This window comes from Empidonax traillii, unplaced genomic scaffold (genome assembly GCF_003031625.1).
Source record: "Empidonax traillii isolate 1590-97213 ecotype Southwest subspecies unplaced genomic scaffold, ASM303162v1 scaffold1054:size196387, whole genome shotgun sequence".
Lineage (NCBI taxonomy): Eukaryota > Metazoa > Chordata > Aves > Passeriformes > Tyrannidae > Empidonax > Empidonax traillii.
Genome location: NW_020956247.1, coordinates 129,942 through 140,958, shown reverse-complemented (window position 1 = coordinate 140,958; position 11,017 = coordinate 129,942). Strand labels below are relative to the sequence as shown.

General features: G+C 47.2%; 1 long non-coding RNA gene across 1 annotated transcript in view; it reads left to right on the top strand.

The window, feature by feature from the left end:
- The first annotated feature begins 1,721 nt into the window (after positions 1-1,721).
- LOC114068385 overlaps positions 1,722-11,017 on the top strand; it is a 19,359-nt gene continuing 10,063 nt past the window's right edge. The window contains exons 1-2 of the long non-coding RNA XR_003573586.1: positions 1,722-1,846; positions 10,040-10,041. This is a non-coding gene — a long non-coding RNA (uncharacterized LOC114068385). The remainder of the gene's footprint in view (positions 1,847-10,039; positions 10,042-11,017) is intronic.

Here is an 11,017-nt window from a genome sequence, read left to right as displayed (position 1 = left end):
AAAAACAATGGTACTAATTTTTGTGTATGTAATTTCACTAGGATTGTAGGTTGGGATTTTAATTATGCTGCATCAGTAACAACACAACAATTGATTAGAATAAATTATACTTTGTATCATAATATACCTAAATTACAAATAGGCATGAAGACTGATCTTTTTAAGGCAATGCTCAAACACCCGGATGAAGAAAAGTTAGTCCAAGAAGTAAACAGAACAACCCAACACATGTTGTGGCAAGTCAAACATGACTCCAAAAATATAAAATCTATTTTAGCTGATGCAGAACGAATCGGAGAACATCATTGGTGGGACATCCTGGTACGATACTCTCCTAGGGCAACGCAAGTGTTTAATTTTCTAATACATCCCATGCTAGTCATATTGGGAGGAATGATCATATTATCTTTCTTGAACATCTACCTGTGGTTTAAGTTGAGCATTATTGTGAAGAGAACACAAACAATGTGGGGAATGATGTTCGTTTACCAAAACCCTTTGTCTTTAGAACTTGACGAGAGAATTCGTAAGTCCTGAGAAAAGGGGGGAAATGAAACAGAGCAAGGATTTTTAGATGCTAGAATCCTGCTCTGAGGAGAGGTTCACAGACCTCACTTTGAGGAATGCTGCATTTAGGTTAAAGCGACAGAGAGCGTGTGTTATGAGATTAGTTAAGAGAGAGAAGGTACCAGGCTCCGAGAGGCCTGTGAGAGGCCTGCTTGCACCTGGTATGCTCTATCCTAATGAAAGATGACAAAAAGGTTGGCCTAGTAGTCATAAATTAGATAGGATGGACACTTGGGGGGTGAAGGGTTGAGTAAAGGGGTTTTTTAGTAAGACTTTTGCACGTAGTCAGGAAGAGTTGAAAAGTTCATGACGATGAGGAACAGAGAAAACGACCCTCACGAGGCCGAAAAACAGGAACGACTCCAAGGAATCTACCCAAAAGGATGACTCCACCTCAAACTCTGTCTGAACCCCACCTAATATGAATATTATAACTGGAGGATGCAATTTGAATAAATATTCATATAAAATACTGTAATCTCTCACCAAAACTGTATAAACTACCTGACTTTTCACTGAGAACTTGGGAGCTCGTTTGTCCAGCGCGAGTTGGTTAGCACCCCAACGTTGTTCGAAATAAATACCTTTGCTGCTTAAAGACCCAAAACTCTCTGAGCAGTTATTTTATGCTGGTTTTGGCATCAAAACAACACAGAAAACACAGTTTAAGCTCAGGAATCACAAATTTATTGTACAGGACTCCTTTGACTATGTAAACCCCCCCCACGCAGCATCCACATGGCTTCCCTGGGCAGTGCCATGTTGTCCTGCCCACTGAACCAGCCCCCACCCCTGTCCTAACCCCATTGGTTGTCTCACCTGTCTCTCCTTGATCCCTGGGTTCCTATTGGGTGTTGATCTCCTGTTTCCCCCATTGTCTAGCCAAGTGCTCAAGCCACTCCCTTTCCCCAGAGCCTTTACCCAATCACATCCCACTTCCTGAGCCCTCCCCCAGGAGCCTGTAAAAACCCGTGTTCACTGTGAATAAAGGTTTTTCACCTTTGCACCTCAGAGCATGTGTGTTGTGGTTTTGAGACCAGGCATAGGGGCAATCCACCAACCAGCCCTGTCTCTGAGAGGCTGTACGTGGGGAGTCGTCCCTCGGTCAACCCTTGTCAGAAAGGGACCTGGGGGTACTGACTGACAGCAGCTGAACATGAGCCAGCAGTGTGCCCAGGTGGGCAAGAAGGCCAATGGCATCCTGGCCTGTATCAGGAACAGTGTGGCCAGCAGGACCGGGAAAGTGATTCTCTCCCTGTACTCAGCTCTGGTGAGGCCAGTTCTGGGCCCCTCATTTCAGGAAGGATATTGAGGTGCTGGAGCAGGTCCAGAGAAGGGCAATGAGGCTGGTGAAGGGTCTGGACCACAAGTCCTATGAGGAGAGGCTGAGGGAGCTGAGGTTGTTTAGCCTGGAGAAGAGGAGGCTCAGAGGAGACCTCATCACTCTCTACCTGAAAGGAGTTTGTAGCCAGGTGGGAGTCGGTCTCTTCTCCCAGGCAATCAGCAGTAGGACAAGAGGGCATGGGCTTAAGCTCTGCCAGGGGAGGTTTAGGTTAGATATTAGGAAGAAGTTCTTCACAGAAAGGGTGATTGGGCATTGGAATGGGCTGCCCAGTAGATTCACCATCCCTGGAGGTGTTTAAGAACAGACTGGATGTGGAACTTAGTGCCATGGTCTAGTAGACAAGGTGGTGTTAGGTCATAGGTTGGACTCGATGATCTCAGAGGTCTTTTCCAACCTCGTTGATTCTGTGATTCTGTAATGTCCCCTTGATTCCATGAGGTTTTGCAGTGTTTCAATGGCCCTTTTATTCCATGAAGTTCCTCAGTGTCCCCTGGGTTTCTTTGGTTCCATTAGGCCCAGCAGTGTCACACTGCTGCCTTGATTCCATGTGACCCTGTAGTGACATAATGGTCCGTTGATTCCATGAGATCCCCCAGTGTCACAATTGCCCCTTGATTCCATGAGGTTTTGAAGTTTCCCTTGGTTCCTTTGGCTCCATAAGGCTGGTATCGAATTTTGAGACATAACAGAACTAGTAGTGGTTACAACAGAATGTGCCATAGAAAATTTCTGTGTAATCAAGGCACAGTCTAAAGAAAACAGCCAAGCCAACTAATGAAACAATAAAGGAAGGAACTTCTGGTTAACAGAAGCAGCAAAGCAGGCAAAGGTGGGCTGTTACAGAATCACAGAATATGCCAAGATGGAAGGGACCTACAAGGGTGAGGTTGTTCCAGGTCAGAGCAGAGCAGGACAATCCCCTCCTTGGCCAGGTCGGTGATGGTAGGCCTGATGTCCCCCAGGACACAGTTGGCCCTCCTGGCTGCCAGGGCACTGCTGACTCATGTCCAACTGGCTACCGATCAGGGCCCCCAGGGCCCTTTCCTGGCACTGCTTTTCAGTGTCCCATTCTCCAGTCTGTCCATCCATCTGGGGTTGCCCCATCCCAGGGGCAGAATCCGGCACTTCCCCTTGTTGAACTTCCTATGGTTGGTGATTCCCAGCCCTCTGATCTGTCAAGGTCTCTGCAGGGCCTCTCTGCTTTCAAGGGAGTCAACAGCTTCTGCCAGGTTTGGGTCATCTGCAAACTTGCTCAGTGTCCCTTCCAGTCCTGTGTCCAAGTCATTTTTGAAGATGTTAAAGAACACAGGGCCTGAGATGGAGCAACTGGAATCATACTGGGAGTGACTGGGATTATAGTGGGAGTGACTGGGATCATACGGGATGTGACTGGAACCATACTGGGAGTGGTTAGGATTACACTGGGATCATACTGGGAGAGACTGGCATTACAGGGGTGCCGTGGGTATTCAAGCGAGCGGGAAAGAACGACACATCTATGAGATGCAGATTCAAATCCATTTTATTATCAGAAGGCCACACAATATATATTCTTTTGAGTCTTGGACATGCAATCACGAGCGCAGCACACCTCCATGATTGGTTAGTCTGCATTGTCCACGCGCCTCAAGCAGTCCATCCATTGGTGATCCTTAAAGCACACATTCCTGGGAAAAGTTTCTGTTATCACCTTTTTCTCACATCGCTTTCTGCTGACCTCTGCATTCTTGCAGCTGCACACTTGTTCTTGTTTGTCTAACGGTCAGCTCTTGGCCTCTTTAGAACTCAGCATACTCATTTAAGACAGCTAAGGCCCCAGCACAGGGGTGTGAATGGGACCTTATTGGGGGTTACTGGGAGCTAATGGGCCCATGCTGGGAGCCAACTGGGGAAAGACTGAGAGCAACTGGAATTACCTGTAAGATACTGGAACCATGCTGGGGGGGACTTTGCAACTGGGGCAACTGGGATCATATGGGAGCAACTGGGACCATACTTTGGGCTTCAGGGAGTAACTGAGAGAAACTGGGATTACACTGCAAGTGGCTGGGAGTAACTGGGAATGACTGGATCATACTAGGGGGAACTGAAACCTTACTGGGGCAACTGGGAGTGACTGGGAATGGCTATGAGCATGCTGAAGGCAACTGGGATATACTGGGAGTGTCTGTAACCATAGTGGGTGTGACTGGGACCACACTGGGAGCAACTGGGATCATAGTAGACTCATACTGGACTCATATTGGGAGTGACTGGGACTATGCTGGGGGCAATTGGGACCATGTTGTGGGCAAGTGGGATATAATGGGACTGGACTTGCCCCACTGCAGCCCTTGGCCCTGTGCCCCCTGGGCCAGGCTGGAATGGCTCCTGGTGCTCCTGGAACTCTGTGTGCTGGAGGGCCAGGATGGCCTGTCCCCATGGAGGGACAAGGCCCAGCCCGGTTGCCCTGAGGCTGCCGCTGCTGCAGCTGAGGGTGGGAGGAGGAGGAGGCGCGAGATGGAGGTGACTGCCTTGGTAGAGTGCTAGGGAGCCCAACATCTTCCCACCACCAGCCTCTCCTCCTGCCCCAGCCCTCAGCTGGAGTGGGCACCCAGGGAGTGTTGTGGTTGGGGTGAAACACGACATGGTTTCGGGATACCAGCAGCTTTATTACAACAGTGCAGCTACTTTATACAGTTCTAGGTGACACATGTATAATCACCATTGGTTTGCTGGTAACATAAATAACCCACTATTGGACATACAGCCACGCATGTCTGAATACAACGAGTCAGCATTCTTGACAGGAAATCCACTCTGTGTCACAGTCCTCTCTGTCCGTGGTTGACCCTCTGCCAGGTGTAGACATTCCATCTTTGATGTCTCAGCTTACAGAGACCCCAGAACCAGCTGGGGTCCCCCACAGGAGAGCTCCTGAAACACCCCATGGGCAGGGTGGGGCCCAAAGTGTCACAATGTCCCCTCAGTTCCAGGAGGCCTTGCAGTGTCACAGTGGCCCCTGGGCACCCTGCAGCCCCACATCACACAGACCTGGCAGTTGCAATTGTGAGAAAAATCTCTCTTTAAATTTACAACAATGGCAAAAAAAAATCCACAGAACAAAGAAAATAATAATAATGACTATAATAGGAGTAGGAAAATTTAATTACAACACGTGTTGGGTGCTCAAGTCCCTAAATTTCCAAGACCATGCCTCCCGATTCAAAACTCCCACCTTTTAAACATTCTTAAGATCCAACCCTGTTTTACGTCACGAGGGGTGTTTCTTCTCCTCGGATTGGCTCTCCTGTGCCCCCTCTCATGCCAGGGGCGGAGTTTCAGGCAAAATGGCAGCCTCCCTCTGCCTGCATGGTCAGTCATGTGGCATGGGGGCTGGGTCAGCTATATTTATAGTTAGTATGCAATTCCCTATTCCCGCACGCCCAATCCCTAGCATACATTTCAAGACTGAACTGTATGCCTTACAACTACCGCTGAATGCCTATAGGTTAGTAATAAGAATAACTCTTTGTTAGTACTATTTGTCCATTTTATTTGCTTGTAATAAAACCAGTCTTTTATTTCTCACACCATGGAAACACCCGTGCCCAGAACTGGCGGAACCGGCCCAAGCATCCCCTTATAGCACAACCACTCATGACAGGTCCCTTTCAGCTGCTCTGGGGCACCTTTTGCCTGGCAGGAGCATATGGGGATCCCCTAGACAGCAGGACAGCAGCACCTCCTTGGTGCTGACACCACCCAGAAGATTGGGGAAGGTTTGGTTTGGGCCCTGGGACATCTCTGGCTCCTCCAGGGGTGCCAGGGCTCCTGTGGGACAGAGGTGTGAGGGACACCACAGACAACACACTTTGGAAACAACATCTTTAGAGGAAAAACCAATGCAGATGCGGTTTCCCAAAGTCGACACAGGAAAAACTTCCAGTTTAAACTCAGGCATCGCAAATTTATTGTACGGGAACTCTCTATGCTGTATAAAACCTCTCTCACTTGGTCCCCACGTGGCTGCCCTGGGCAGTGCCATGTTTGTTCTGCCCACAGAGCCAGCCCATGCCCCTATCCTAACCCCATTGCTTTTCTCACCTGTCTCTCCCCAGTCCCTGGGTTCCTATTGGGTGTTAATCTCCCGTCTCTTCCCATTGGCTAGCTGAGTAGCCAAGCCTCTCCCTTCCTCCCAGCAGCCTTAATAAGCCACAGGAGGTTTGAATAAAATCTCCCTGCCACTGGATTCCCTGTGTGCTGTGTGATCTCTACAGCTAGCCGGTACTGGGGCTCGCATCGCAGCAGCTCCGTCCCTGCGAGATGGACCATGGAGAGGATTTCCCCTCAAACCCTGTCACAGAGGTATCCCCAGGTGGCGACTCTGTGGGTCAATGTTCTGTGGGCAGGGCCGGGAAAGTGATCTGGGGGTCCTGGTGCGTGACCAGTTGGACATGAGTCAGTAGTGCCCTGGCAACCAGGAGGGTCAACTGTGTCCTGAGGGGGCATCAGGCTGAGCATCTCCAGACAGGCCAGGGAGGGGATTGTCCTGCTCTGCTCTGACCTGGGGTGGCCTCACCTGCAATATTTGAGCAGTTTGGGGCACAGCAATATAAGGAAGATATTGAACCATTAGAGTGTCCAAAGGAGGGCAACAAAGATGGGGAAGGGCCTTGATTTGAAGCCATATGAGAAGCAGCTGAGGGCACTTGGTCTGTTCAGCTGGAGAAGAGGAGACTGAGGGGAGACCTCATTTCAGTTACAACTTTCTCAGGAGAGGAAGAGGAGGGGCAGGCCCTGAGCTCTACTCTGTGGGAACCATTGACAGGGCCTAAGGGAATGGCCTGAAGTTGTGTCAGAGGGGACACCCTCATAGAATCATAGAATTAACTGGGTTGGAAGACACCTCCAAGATCATCAAGTCCAACCCTTGATCCAACCCCACTGTGATTACTAGATCATGGCACTCAGTGCCACATCCAGCCTCTTCTTAAAAACCTCCAGGGACGGTGAATCCACCACCTCTCTGGACAGGTCATTCCAATGCCTGATCACTCTCTCTGTAAAGAACTTCTTTCTAATATCCAACCTAAACCTCCCCTGGCAGAGCTTAAGCCTGTGCCCTCTTGTCCTGCTGCTGATTGCCTGAGAGAAGAGACCAATCCCCACCTGGCTACAACCTCCTCTCAGGTAGTTGTAGAGAGTGATGAGGTCACCTCTGAGCCTCCTTGTTGGCAGAGAGGCTCTGAGACATAAGTACACGACCTCTGAGATCTACAATATGTCCGGTTTATTATTAGAGCTCAGACTTTTTATAGTATCTGTATACAAGGTCTCGTGACAAGAAGCACATAATTGGTTACAAGTTACTGTCCAGATGTAAACACGCATTACAAATAATTTATAATTGGTTATTAACAGGTAACAAGGCAATTATTTACTTTATCAAACTCCACCTTCTTCTTGGCACTGATTTCCTTTTGTTCTAGTAAAGAGACCCACAACCGTCTTGGCACTTATAGTACCTATAAAACTATATAAAAACTTATAAAAGTTTATAAAACTACAGCACACAATATAAATTGCTCACACATTCATCATGTTCCTCCCACAAATCCCCTTTTTTGTTTTTGAGCTAAAACAACTCATACTAAAATTTAATGGATAACATCAAGTTCACACAAAACACTCTCTTAAGTTCTTAACTTCTATGGTTATATGATACTATACTATAAAACTATATTATAATAATACTGAAAAAACTGTGTTATTCTGAATGACTTATCTATAACAGTATCAACCTTGTTCTGCAGAATCACTCCCTTTCCAAGGTCTTATCCATCGTGCAGGCAGCCACCGAACCCCTGTGTCCGCAAGAACCCAAACATACTCTCCGCCAGTCAGTTTCACCTCTGCAGGCCCTTTCCAGACCCCCATTTGTGGGTCTTTGTACCATGCTTTAACTGTTACCTGTTGATTTACCAAACCTGACTTCATAGAAGTGTTATGAATTACAATGGGAGAATCCGATCTTCCACCCGTCAACCGTAAAAAATTCAAAACATATAACACTTTTGCAAGTCAGTTATGTGGGCTATCCAGCTCTTCTCCCCCTTTCTGCTTTTGCAAAAGTGTTTTATGGACTCCATGAGCCGCTATGCATGCATGCATATGACGAATGACATATCTGGCACCCAGCCTGGGCAGATGCCCATAATGGCATGAGAAAAAGTATCAATACACACACGCACATATTTTAACCTTCCAAACTCACCAACATGAGTGACATCCATCTGTCAAAGCTGTAATGCTTGTAAACCATGAGGATTGACCCCCAAGCCAATGCCCAGCCCACTTTTGTGGCAGGCTGAACAGGCTTACACAATATCCCATCCATTTGCTGAAGTCAACCCAAACTGTTTGGTTAACACATCTGCAGACTGATGGAAAAATTTGTGAGGTAAAACTGATAAGAGAGTACTTAACCCTTTATTTAAAGGTCCTTGCAATGTAGCAACACCCTTTGGTTGAAAAACTTTTCTAATACCTATGTAATGCATTATTAAACCTACAAATATATATATAGATATATAATTCCACACAATACTTTTCTCTTGCACACAGTTGTCTTTCAAACATTCAAAGGTGGCCACCTCAGTCATACCTCAATCATACATACTTTCACACAAAGCTTCTTAACCAAATAATTAAGCCCTCTAATAAGTTAATAACACAAGAAATTATGTATAGCAGCTATGAGATTTCATAATGTGAAAAAACAATAGAAAAGAGAATCACTGTCAGTGTTTGAAGACAGTCTTGTAGTGGGTGACAATGTCAGTTTCAAATATCATTGCTCTTCGTATTCTTCGAACTGTTTCCATTGACCACAAGCATAACACCTCTTGCCTTTCTCACTCATTATCTTTCTCCTGACTTGGCACCAAAGGCTCTACTGCTGCACTCACTGCTGTAGCTATATAGGCTGCTTTGTCTTCCTTTACCATCCTGTCAGCAGCCTCAAGGAGCTGAGCTGTCCCAGCACCCCTAGGTAGTGTGCTTAAAACTGTCTTGGTTTTGTCATTCGCATTATCATAGGTTAAACTTGTCCATGAACTTTGCCTTCATGTTGTTATCCAAATCTGGATCTGAATTTATAGCCTGATGCAAACGATCCACAAACTTGCTGTATGGTTCATTGGGTTCCCGCCTAACCAAGGTACACGGAGGTCCTGAATTAGCATCTTTTACTGCAAGCAATGACTTATAAGCTAAATCCTGGCTAGTTTGCAACACTTCCAGAATAAATTGTACCTGCCAATCTGTCCTTTCATAAGGACCAGATCCCATTAGCATTTGAGAAGTTACCCCATACAATGGATCTCCTTGCTGTCTCAGCTGAGCTGCAGCTGTGGTGCAACTAGTTTTCCACCTGTTAAAAAACTGAAATTGTTGAGAAGAGGTTAATAATGTGTTAATAATCATACGCATATCATATGGTGTTAACATATTAGCTGTAAAAAGATGCTGAAGTACAGACTGTGTATAACTTGATTTTAACCCATATTGTGATATAGCTGTTTTTGCTTCTTTAATGATTTTCCAATCCAGAGCCTCCCATGTATTATTACCAGCCCCATCCACGAACACAGGATATGCACTAATACCCAATGGCTCAACATCTCCCTCTAATATTGCCTCTTTAATTATTCCTTTCCATCGTAAAGCTGGATTATGACCCCCACCTCCCATCCCCCCTCCCAGCAAAGCTGGAAACCTCGGTAACAGGAATCTGAGTCCCAGGAGTGTGTGAGAAAGGGGGTCCTGGAGGTGATATCGGCATTGCATGCAAAGCTGTGGCAGCAGGGAGAGTTGGATTCAGCGACTCTGTTGATTTGCTTTCCAGCACTTGGATGCATTGAAGTAAATTGTCTATCTGAGTCTTCACTTGTTCAGAAGCAGCTTTCTTGCTTCCAGCAGCTGAGGTCTCCTCCTCTTCCTCCTCCAAAGAAGAAGATCCTGAAGATGGAAGTGGTGGAAGTATTTTCTTTTTCACCTGAAGCTTTGTTTTTGTTTCACTCTTCCGGGGTTCAGAAGGATGACGTTTCAGCACAGGTACGACTCTCAGTGCATGCACGAAGCTAGCCGTGGACGCCTCACTTGTAGTCGCCACTGATGATGACGCAACAGCTGGCTCTGTGCCTGACGCATGCGCGATGATTACCGCAGGTGGTGCTGAGAGCGCAGGTGTAGAAGGTCCCGCTGCGATGACTTAACTGTCCAGGCTCGGCAGCTGACGCAGGTGCACTGCCAGATGCTGTTGCCACTGACAACGCAGGGACTGCGGGGAGGGGGAGAGCTGCGGGCGGCACAAGCACAGTGACCGTTGGAGTCGCTGGCTTCGAGTCGCCTTTGTTCTCTGCGGTTTCTATTCCCCCCGCTGCAACTGGAGCCAAGCCAAGCCACTTTCTCACCGCCGCCAGTACGGGAGCAGCCACAGCGCCAAACACCAATTGTTCCATAGAAGTTTTACTCTTGGAAACTTTCACTTCCGCCCCGCTCTCGCCATCTAAGGCTGCGCGCGCAGATAAGGACACCCGTGTCCCAGGCCGTGCAGGGTCCCATTGATGCCCAAAAAAGCAGATAAAAACTGTTTAGACAGGGTTTTACGTCTAAAGCAGCAAGGTATTTATTTATTGACGACCGGGCAGCCTGCCAGCTAGTGCTGGGAAAACAGGCTCCGAGTTGGTTAGGTTAGAGTGAGTATTTTATACAGGTTTGGCAATGATTACAACACAATTACATACATATTCATATTATTGCATCATTAGATTACAATATTCATAACAGGTGGAGTTAGGGGTGGAGATTGAGGCGTGGTTTCCATTTTGAGGAATATTTTGGTGGGAGTTCCTGTTTGCCTTCATCCTGGGGGTTGCTTTTTTAATCCTCATCCTCACCTCACCTCAGGGACCTTTCGTTCTTTCTATTGTTTCTGTGTTCTGATCGCTCAGCCTTAGAGAAACCTTTGGCTTTGGGCCTATTTACCTATTGAGATGTCACCTTGGCTCCTCTGGATGAGATTTATGGGCGCTGGGTTCTTTGTTCTATGTATCTGTAAAT